The sequence below is a fragment of the Amblyomma americanum genome, chromosome 6 (genome assembly GCF_052857255.1).
Source record: "Amblyomma americanum isolate KBUSLIRL-KWMA chromosome 6, ASM5285725v1, whole genome shotgun sequence".
In the NCBI taxonomy this organism is placed as follows: Eukaryota; Metazoa; Arthropoda; class Arachnida; order Ixodida; family Ixodidae; genus Amblyomma; species Amblyomma americanum.
Window position 1 is genome coordinate 24,515,234 of NC_135502.1, and position 11,402 is coordinate 24,526,635.

Below are 11,402 nucleotides of genomic sequence, written 5' to 3' on the forward strand. Positions count from 1 at the left end.
AACGAAACATTTAATATGGAGCCTGTAATGAGATAATCAAAATCACGCTAAAGTTTAATTGCTGGCCGTCTGCGGGGCGTCTTGATTGGGTTTGGATATTTCCACCTCGCCGCCTGCTCCTTACACGAATGTACATACTTACTGGTTGACAGTCTCGTTCAGAGCGCGGTCAAATGTTACACAGCCGTTGCTACAAAAAATGTTCAGTTTTACGACAGCGACGAGAACAGCAGCTGGCATGTGCATGTGGCATGAAATGGTTTGAAGTGCCAGTCAACCACATGCAGAGTGGCTGGCGCAAAAAAAAAAAGAAAGAAAAGCGGAGCCTACTTTGGAAACTTATTATGAATGGTTTGCTAGAAAATGCCTCTATACCCGGTCGTTATTCATTTATAACCGGACACGCATCTGTGCAGCAGAAAACATTAATTACGCCAGCGCATTGCAGCGCGCCAGGAGTCATTTGTACTCTGTGCCACCGACGCGAACGTCAGGCAGTCATCCCTTCAGGAGCAGCTCGTATGTGGGTGTCGCGCTTCTGTCACTGCCCACGCTTTCGGCTGCCATTTCTGAAAATTGCCCAGCCTGCTCAATGATTTCGTTAAAACATTAAGTTGGGCTAGTTGGTAACGGCTTAAATGAATCATATTCTTAGCGGTAAGAATATGATTCCTTTAAGCTGCTCAATGAGTTGACACCACACGATTCGTAATGCGCACATAGGTGGCACTGGTAAAAGCAAACTTTCCCCATTCACTTAGTCCGGTCATTACCTCTGATCTTTTTACAATACTCTGCGGCCGTTCCACCGCCAGTTGTCCGTGAAAGCATTCAGCCAAAAGCTTTCGGTCTCAACAGCATTTATGTGCTTCCAACACTCGCATCATATAGTGAGCACATAGTTTACGAAAATTATGCGGAATAAGCAAAACCTAAGATATTAAAACTTTCAAAGTTGACAAAAGTAGTGCTCCGCAGCTGTGATCAAAGTTTACCTCGCACATAAAGAGCCGGATCCACAAATGCGGATGGCCAGTTTCGCTGGTCGCCTACTTCAGCAAAGAGGCAGAAAAATATTCACACCATGGACTTCATTGAGAAACATTTCAATGCCCACTTGAAAACCTTATTTGGCGTCGGTTTCTTAGAATTTACATTCCCAACACAAGTCAATGAAATCCAGACAAACGATTTTAGTTTTTGCGCCGCCGCCGCTTGCTTCATGGTACTAAGCAGCAGAAGCTACCGCGACAATTTTTAATATTTAGTACACTCCTTTGATTTGCTATGACGCTCAGAATTGTTCGCTAAGAGCGAAGGAAGCATTTAATACATGAGTTTTTGCAGTGCGTAACGAGAGTAAGCCATCAGTATGAACGTCTCCGCGCACCATTTCACGGGAGATTTAAGTTTTGGTTTTATGGGGCTTGACGTCCTAAAGAGGCGCAGGCTATTAGGGACGCCGCAGTGGACGTCTTCAGATAATTTCGACCACTGGAGTTCTTTAACTTTCACTGACATCGCACAGTTCACGGGCCTGTAGCACTTCGCCTTCATCGAAGTGCGACCGCCAGGGCCGGAATCGAATTTGCTTTATTAGAGCCGGCAGCCGAGCACCATGTCCACTGGTCGAACTTCCTGTGCACTCACTGTACTGACAGAGATAAAAAAAAACGTGTGGCTTAATCGATCTGAAGTAGATATAAGGAATCATTTCTCACAAAGCATTTCAGACTTAATTCCAACGACTAACAATAAACGTGGTTGAGGCGTTTAGCCGAAAAGGCACGAAGTGTGCATACACAAAACTTCTTATAGTTTCTTTAGCCAAGAAGCTACCGATACATAAAGGCAATAGTGCACAGCACAGTTACTTAAACAGCTGAAAGAAAGCGCACCAGCCTGTACAAACAACAGCAGTGAATATAAAATACCCGCTGGTGAGACAAGCAAAGCTGTGTTTTTTTTTAAAGTACCTCGATTTGCAATACAGCCACCCGGAAGCAACCCACCCGTTGATCCATCCAGAGGCCTCTATCAGGGAAAAATAAAAGGTTTCTAGTGTGTGATATGCAAGGATATGGAGGCGAGGAAGGATGTTTGCAACGAATGTGGAATGTCGCCATGAGGAAAAGCCCTCACCCTCCTGAAGAAAAGCCAAGTCTTATCACCCAAATAGACTGCCTAATGAACATGCATTCGAGCAGAAAGAAGAATTACCCATTGACGTGCAGAAGTTAAAGAAAATGTATGATCTGCAAATTTACTTTCTTTTTTTACCCAGGAGAAAAACAATTTGCTTCGCTCTTCACTGGTAACAGCGAAACCTCGCCACTATGGGGCAGTACTCTTAGGTAATCTGCATATATAAGCCGCCCAATCGATTCCCTTTTCAATTAGCCAAACGAAAGCAAACCGCTGAACTCTCCATTCACCTGAGGACTGGTAGTTCCAGACAGGGGGTAAGTAAAAGGAGATATAGCAATCAAATTCATGCAATAAACTTTGCTCTTTCAGCCTCTTTCCGCCGATGTAGAGAATGTTTCATTTGCAAAGAACTATGCGAATTCCGTTGCGGCGCTTTTACACAATGCATAGTAATCTTATTATTGTACACTGAATACGCTGCTACGAAGAATGTTGCGATTTAGTTCTCACAGGTGTCTTATTCACGCTCGTTCTTCGACACTCTAAGCCACTCTTTGCCGCTGCCCACTGCGCGGCAGTTCTACTTGTTTTATGTCAGCAGTTGACGAAAATGCGATGGGTCCTGCGGTGTGGATGACGGCGCATTCTTGTTCTTCAGGCCCCTGGTCAAAAAACAAGAGAACGAAAATTAGATCGAGAAGTATCGAGAAGAGTTTCGATTCGTGGGCGTGATTCCTCCGTCGCGAACGTAAACTGCTGAACTAAACGTCAAAGCCGCAATGGGCTGCGGTGCGGTGCGGTGCGGTGCGGTGCGGTGCGGTGCGGTGCGGTGTGCGATGAGAGCGTTTTTGCTTCGGAGGGTGAGTGAGCACTTGTGTGGATGCATGTGTGTGTGAGAGAGGGAGAGAGAGGAAGAGAGAATGTATGCATTTGTTTGCCTTGATTCGTCCCTAAGTAAAAATATGAATATAAGCCTTCGCAAAGACGCAGCAGCGGCCAGCCACTCCCGACTGAGGAATACGGGAGGCGGGGTGGTTACAAAGCCAGGCGCAGGAAAGGAGTGTGCAAGCTTCGTGACGGGCCAGGAAATAACCACGCAAACTTCATGCCAAAGTATGTCCCAGGGGCACACTTTCAGCTCAGTGCAGGTCTAGTTATGAGGCACTCGAGTTTAAAGGCACGCTGTGTGCGTAGACATAAAGCTCTCTGCCCTCTAAGCACGTGCACTGTGCCTTTTTTTACGTTATCACTTAAATTCTGGTTTGAATAAGAAAGGAACACTTCTGTAAGGTAAAAGAGGAAGCGCATCCGGTGGGATCGCTTTTGATGCGAAGCCGTCCAATGTTGTAAACCTAATTTTCTTATGGAAGGAAGGATGGACTTAGGACCGCGATGGCAGAAGCGGGAGGATCCCGGTTTGCTTGGCGAATAGTGATAAACTGCGACATACACTCCCGCTGTGGATTGCACATCGTCGTGTTCACCATGCAGAAAGACAACTGTGTTTTCATCGTCGTCGTTAGCATTCATGCAATTCTGCTTTCGCACGTTTAAAGAATGGATACAAACATTCTCTGTCATTTCTTTTTTTTTCGATTACATTCGGGAGACGAGAATAGGAAATGGGTTTTCGTTGACTAAAAAATTCGGGCATAGCAAATATACCCACGATAACACGAGACCACATTACGAAGGAGTGATAGCGGAAGAAATTGTGGACAAAATTCTCCAACTTGGCTTAACAGACCCATGGCACAGTTATGAGATAAAATACTCTGAGGTAGGCAAGCCGTTCCCACTTAACAGGTTCCAGTTGTCGCGAATATCCAGGCGCTTCCTTACAAATCTAGCTCCCTTTTTTGTCTTCATACGCCATCAGAACCTGCCGCATGACAGTCCTTTAGGTTAGAAATCATGCTCAGGCATAAACATAGAGCAGGAGTGGAATTGTTGACACTTTTCACTGTTTTTCTAAATTTCTATTTCCTCCGCTTGCCTTCTCCATGTAGCTTGAAGGTCTTCGAATTTTCTTCATGTTTATTGCACTTTGCAATAACGCTCATTTTTCTGTAAGCCTAAAACGTAGACCTTTTTTAGTTATTATGCCAATTAACTGTTACAAATGTTTCAAAAACAAAGTTAAACCAGCAATAATGCGCTTTCATTAAGCACGTATGTGTCTTTCCCAATGCGGCGTGAGATTTCTGGAAAAAAACATCGAAAAAGTCCACTTTTTTCGCGCAACGGGAAAAAATGATTGACTTGCACTTCCTATCCAACTCTTTCTCGGGTTTTCAATCAATAACATATATTCTCTTGTTTTTAGTTGCCGCAAGTTCTATATCACTTCGTCTCAAAGGCGAATAAAAACAAAATTTCATTCAGGCTTTACAATACGGTGGGATGCCGGGAATGCAGCTGCTGATTAAGGTGGGCGGAAAATATATTCCCAGTAAATGGAGAACGAAATAAAAGAAAGAATAAAAGAAAAATTAAAACCTAATCCTCTTTCTTGAATGATTAAGCACTATTCAAAGTGAAATCATCGATAAGCGCGGTTCCTCTCAGGAGCTTGGATTTGTTTTCTTAGACCATAAAAGTGAACCTCTTCACTGTCGAGCGGAGGCAGACTTCCATCCCTCACGAAGCTGGAGTGGAACCCTGACGAGCTTAGTATTATGCATGATTCACTTTAAGGAGTTGCCTCTTCTATAAACTCGCACCAAGATTTATGACCCAGCGCTTTTTATTGCGATCATTAAAGCGATAATAGATAAAAAAAAACAGCTGCACTATGCACTGTTTCACACTCTTGCGTTTTATTTCTCTTCAATGCGTGAAATGCTCCCAACAGTTGAAGTGCATCGCACCGACATCTATCATTTATCTTATTGCTTTTTGTATAAAGAGTCAATGAATTCATTCATTCTTTCCTTGCTTTCTCTTTCACTACCGTACGGCTGCATTGCTTGAAAATAAAATTGGAAGTAAACTTAGAAGGCATCCTTACATGCACCTCTCTGTTTATCAACTAAGACACAAAGTTTTCTTTTTAAAAGTGTTGAAGATGGGGTGAAAATTCAGAGTTACTATGTTAAAGGTAAGGAGGCAAGCAACAAAAGGATGTGAGAGAGTCTTCACTTCTCTGTCCCTTCTTTCTCTCTTCTTTCGATTTTTTTTCGCTTTCCTCAACCTTCACTGCAAGCCGCCTTTTTCGGGAAGAGAAGGTTATTCTGAAACATCTTAACGCGCCGAAACGACGAGAACGAGACTAATAAAACAAGGTTTATGTGTGTGTGTACCTACGCGTCAATGGAATCAACTCTCTTTCACCGCTGAGCTTCTGTATTCTTGAAAGTAGCGTGCAGTGCAGGACTTAAGATTAATTCCGCCAACCTGGAGTTAACATGTACTGAATCGCAAAGCACACGGGCGTTTTTCTGCACTTCTCCATCGAAACGGGACAACGAAGGCCGGGACTCGATTCTGCGTACTCGCGCTTATACCCCTGTCACACGGCCAGTTTCGATGGCCATCGAGTCGAGGGCCTTCGAAATTCTCAGTCGCCACTGAACTCGAAGGAGTTGTGTGTCGCTGCTACACGGCAAATCTCAATGACCATTAAAATGGTTCTCATGTCCTACGCCAAGCTTGTGTGGCGCCACAATCGCTACTTTGGATTTTGCAAAAATAACAAAAATATTTGATAAATGTATACTAAATGCTTAAATACGCGCATACGCGCATGTTATTTAAAACCCTTTTAATTCTAAGTACGCGACGGAAAGACGCAGACACTGCTGTAGCCACTCTAATACAAGACGAGCCAAAACCAAGCCAGTCCAACTGCGTCGGAGCGCCGCTTCGTAAGCTTAACACCTGGGAAATTGCCTTGGTATCTGAAAAACAAAATCTATTTGTCTCTTGAAACTTTATGCGGGGGTAAGAATGGGCAAATCGAAGGCGAATACAAAAGTTTAGAACACGATATTGCTTTGAGGGATTAGCGACGAAGTTGTTATCGATGCGAAGCGGGTGGGCAGGGCGCCGCCATGTTGTCAACGCTAAGTACTCAAGCAACGTTATTCTTGCATACACCAAACCAAACTATGTGTTCGTCGTTGCCTTGTCTATTGTATTGAAGACTGCTGTGCGAATAGTGTAGTTTCATATATGACCAGTTTACATGCGTGAACGCCTTCGTGACTTTGTCCTCTGATTGGCGGTTACCAGCTTTGAAGAACTCAAGCTCAAGTGTCTTATTGAAGCAAAGCGCCGTCGATTACACACGTCATCATCATCATCATCATCATCATCATCAGCCTTACTACACCCACTGCAGGGCAAACGCCTCTCCCATGTCTCTCCAATTAACCCTATCCTTTGTCAGCTGCATCCACCCTTTGCCTGCAAACTTCTTAATCTCATCCGCCCATCTAACCTTCTGCCGCCCCCTGCTACGCTTACTTTCTCTTGGAACCCACTCCGTTACCCTTAAAGACCAGCGGTTATCTTGCCTTCGCATTACATGCCCTGCCCAAGCCCATTTCTTTTTCTTGATTTCGACTAGGATGTAATTAACCCGTGTTTGTTCCCTCACCCACTCTGCCCGCTTCCGATCTCTTAACGTTACACCTATCATTTTTCTTTCCATGGCTCGCTGCGTTGTCCTTAACTTAAGCTGAAATCTTTTCGTTAGCCTCCACGTTTCTGCCCCGTAGGTGAGTACCGGTAAGATTATGCTGTTGTACACTTTCCTCTTGAGGGAAATTGGTAAACTGCCACTCATGATCTGCGAGAATTTACCATATGCGCTCCACCCCATTCTTATCCTTCTAGTTATCTCCCTCTCATGATCCGGATCAGCTGTCACTACCTGCCCTAAGTAGACGTATTCCGGCACAATTTCTAGGCTCTCGCTGCCAATTGTGAACTGTTGTTCCTTGCTAGACTGTTGAACATTACCTTGGTTTTCTGCATGTTAATTTTTAGACCCATCGATCTGCTTTGCCTGTCTAACTCGTTGATCATGATTTGCAGTTCACCTCCTGAGTGACTCAGCAAGGCAATGTCATCAGCAAATCTCAGATTATTTAGGTATTCTCCATTCATTCTTATTCCCAACTGTTCCCAATTCAGGCCTCGAAATACCTCCTGCAAACATGCGGTGAACAGCATTGGCGAGATCGTGTCTCCTTGCCTGACGCCCTTCCTTATTGGAATTTTATTGCTGACTTTATGGGGGACTATAGTAGCTGTGCAGTTGCTATATATATCTTCCAGTATTTTGACATAAGGCTTTTCTACCCCCTGATTACGCAATGCCTGTATGACTGCTGAGGTTTCCACTGAGTCGAATGCTTTCTCGTAATCAATGAAAGCTATATATAGAGGTTGGTTATATTCTGCGCATTTCTCTATCACCTGATTGATAGTGTGAATATGATCTATTGTGGAATATCCTTTACGAAAGCCTGCCTGATAATTTGGTTGATTAAAGTCTAACGTTGCCCTGACTCTATTAGCGATTACCTTAGTAAATACTTTGTAGGCAACGGATAGTAAGCTGATCGGCCTGTAATTTTTCAAGTCCTTGGCGTCTCCCTTCTTATGAATTAAAATAATGTTTGCATTCTTCCAAGCTTCTGGTACAGTCGAGGTCATAAGGCATTGCGTATACAGGGTGGCTAGTTTTTCTAGCACGATGTCCCCTCCATCCTTCAACAGATCTGCTGTTACCTGATCCTCCCCAGCTGCTTTTCCCCTTTTCATTGCTTCTAAGGCTTTCTTTACTTCATATTTCGTTACTAGCGGGATGACGCATTGCTGTGCACTGCTGTCTTTCTCATTAGCGCTCTGATTACATTGGCTACTGTACAGGTCTGTGTAGAACTCTTCGGCTACGTTAACTATCTTATCCATATTGCTAATGACATTGCCCTGCTTGTCTCTTAATGCATACATCTGGTTTTTACCTATGCCTAGTTTCCTCTTCACTGTTTTTAGGCTACCTCCGTTCTTTAGAGCATGCTCGATTCTCTCCATATTAAACTTCCTTATGTCGGCTACCTTGCGCTTATTTATTAACTTTGATAGCTCCGTTAGTTCTATTCTATCGGTAGTGTTAGATGCCTTCATGTTTTGGCGCTTCTTAATCAGATCTTTCGTCACCTGAGATAGCTTCCCGGTATCTTTTCGAACTGTCCTGCCGCCTACTTCTACTGTGCACTCCGTAATTATTGATGTCAGGTTATCGTGCATTACACACGTAGTTCAACAAAAAAGTGAAGAGTACGGCGGAGTCACGCACTAGGTAAATTACATGGCTCTCCTCTCTAATGCCGCGCCTTCTGAAAGAGAAAGATTTATTTCATCATAATGCAGTGATCCCAACACTGTGTGACCCGAAGAAGAAAGCGGTCGTTTATATCTGCCGAAGGAAGCGACGTGCTGTTGTGCAAGAATGCATATCTACGCCAAGGTATTCTTAAACAATGGTTCGGGTCAAAAAGTTACGAAATGACGAACGCTCTTGCTAGGGCCTCCAATTGACAGCCTCGACTGACGTTAAATTCTTGCGCGCGATCAAGCGCAGAAACTGTTGACATCGCTGAATCAAGTACATAGCTTAACGGACACCTGTATTGGTTCAATGATTACACATAGTTCCAAAACTGGTGACAACGCTGAATCAAGTACATAGCTTAAGGAAACCTTCATTGGCTCAACGGTTACACATAGTTCCAAGATACAAAAAGTATTTAAGGGACCTCGGCACGGGCACGGGGTTTCTAGGGCGCCGTTAATTAGTGCAAGGATACGTATTCAGTTAGACCACCTGGGGTTCTTTTGCATGTGCCGGCGTCGTTCAGGACACGATCATTTTTGCATGTCGCCTCTATCGAAATGCAGGCGTCGTGCTGGAGATTGAAAGCCGCGAACCCGGGATGAGCACCCAAACACTAGAGCCACTGGAACGTGGGGGCGGGTATTCCAGTGTTGAGATGCGTGCTCCAAAGGGATGGTGCATTTGTTCGCTTAAACGTGTTCAGTCGGACAAAGTGCTACAATGAATTTCACAAGGCAGTTTTTAAGCATGGGTCATAAATGTTGGAAGTGAGTATGCCGATTTCGAACACCTTCTCACAAACTAAAACGTTTTACACTGAACAATCGCGCCTAATTATTATAGTGTGGTGTATACAACTTATAAACACAATGTTATACATTTCTAGAGTAAATGAACCAGTGAATTGGGAATTGTGGTATGAATTTCGGTTCTAATATATTCCCTCCCATTTTTTGAACAAATGCAAACGCAAATGTTTTGTGCGCAAAACAACGGTGCAATAACCAGCTCACTGTCATAGCGGGCACCTTACTACACCGTGCAAGGAGGAGAAAGTGAAAGAAGAGAAAAGAGAAAAAGAAAGTGAAGCAGTTTGGAAGTCTTTCGATTAATTTGGTGTTCCTGGTGTTCCTTAACGTGCACTGGCACCACCCTGCAGATGGACTTCTAATATACCACCTCCATCGAAAGGCCGCCGTGTGGCAGGTACTCCATCCGGCATTCTCGTGCTCACCTGCCGAACGCAAAACTTGCAGGAGGGTCGTCAACAACAGCGTAATATCGAACCGGTGCTTAAAAATGGGACTCATTAAAGCTGTTCGTGGCACTTTGATCTTTTCGAGAGATGCTTTTCTATATGCGTAAAAATTTCTTCGATTGCAGAGAGTGAAAACCTCGTTTCTACAGAGGGGTTTTATTCTTCTAGAAATGAGTCACATGCGTAAGCTTTAATGTTCAACCTGATTCCCAGATAATCGTGTTATTTTTTTCTCTGGTGCGTGTCGTCTGATTTCTCGTTGTGACGGCCGTCTTACTGAGCCCCAAGTGTTTCTCAGATGGCAAATTGCTGAACAGCTCAGATTCGTAGTTGTTGGCATTGTTTGCTAAGGAACCAAGAAATTAAAATAAGCGGGATCATTTTAACGTGTTTGCTTAGCGTAGACACGCTATTTCAAGGAAGCGCCGAAAGCATAGAATTTCATTGCTCTGAGATTTTTGTTTCTAAATGGGAAGCAAGAAAAACAGGAGCACCAACTAGGAGGCCTTTTGTCTTGATATCTTCTGCGGGCTAACTTCTATTTGGTGCGTACTACTTTCAAACTGACTTAACGCGGCTAACTCTCTGTTATACCCTGCTCTTCATATTCCCCCTTATTCTGCTCAAATGTTTACGCTTGGTTTGCGTCCTATATTTAAGTTCACTCTGTACTGCACAGTGTCGCTCCTCAGGGACAACCTCAACACAACCTGCACAGGGACAACCACTTTTTTTTTACATCGACTATTTATTGTCTCTTTCCGCATCCTGTAATTCACCATGAGTGTCTACGTCTTGCAACGTGCAGTTAGCAGTGATATTTATCTTTTTCCAAAGAAAGGTCAAAACTTTGACCATGTGCAAGGCACGATTGCGTCGAGCGATTGCTCGAATGAGTACCCAGTTAGCAGGGTAAGGTTTTTGAATAGAAAAACTTGACCACGAAAATGCAATGCACGAGCTCTGCCTTGTTTTCTTACGTATATAGGGTGTTTAAATATTCTTCGGGGTGTTCTCAAATGTTGTGCGAAGAGGTTTGAGGACCAAGCCAGAAGTAAAGTGAATGTGTCGTTAAGTACAGGAGGCATCGAATCTGCGCGTCATCCCGTCATCTGGCAATAACAGGGCCAACAAGCCAAGAAGCGAAGAAAAGATCACTGTTTGAAACAGTTTTAGGCTGTAGAGCCGCTGTACACAAGCTCAGGAATGTTCCACGGGATATGCAGGAAAGAAATTGTAATGTGTGAAAGCGGCCGCCTCTGTAGAATTGTGCAGAGAGCCCACTTTTAGTGATAACCGACAAGCGATATAACTGAACTTTTCCACATTGCATGCATCGCGCGCATAAGCAGCATTTAGCATTTTCATTGGTGTGTTTAACGCGCATTCAGCCTGGGGCGTCAGGTTCGTAATAGACACGAAAATAAATATTGAAAATCGGTGAAAGACAGTGTGTCCGTTAGAGCTGCATTTTCTCGTACGCAAACATAATGTGGCGAACGAGATGGACACAAACGTCAAATTTCTCCGCGGACAACGAGCCATCGATTAGTTGGACAACACCGTAATTCACCACATACTGTTAATTTTTCATGTTTTTTCCTTGACCTTCGACTCTACCCCCTTACACAAATTTTTTGGCGGGGA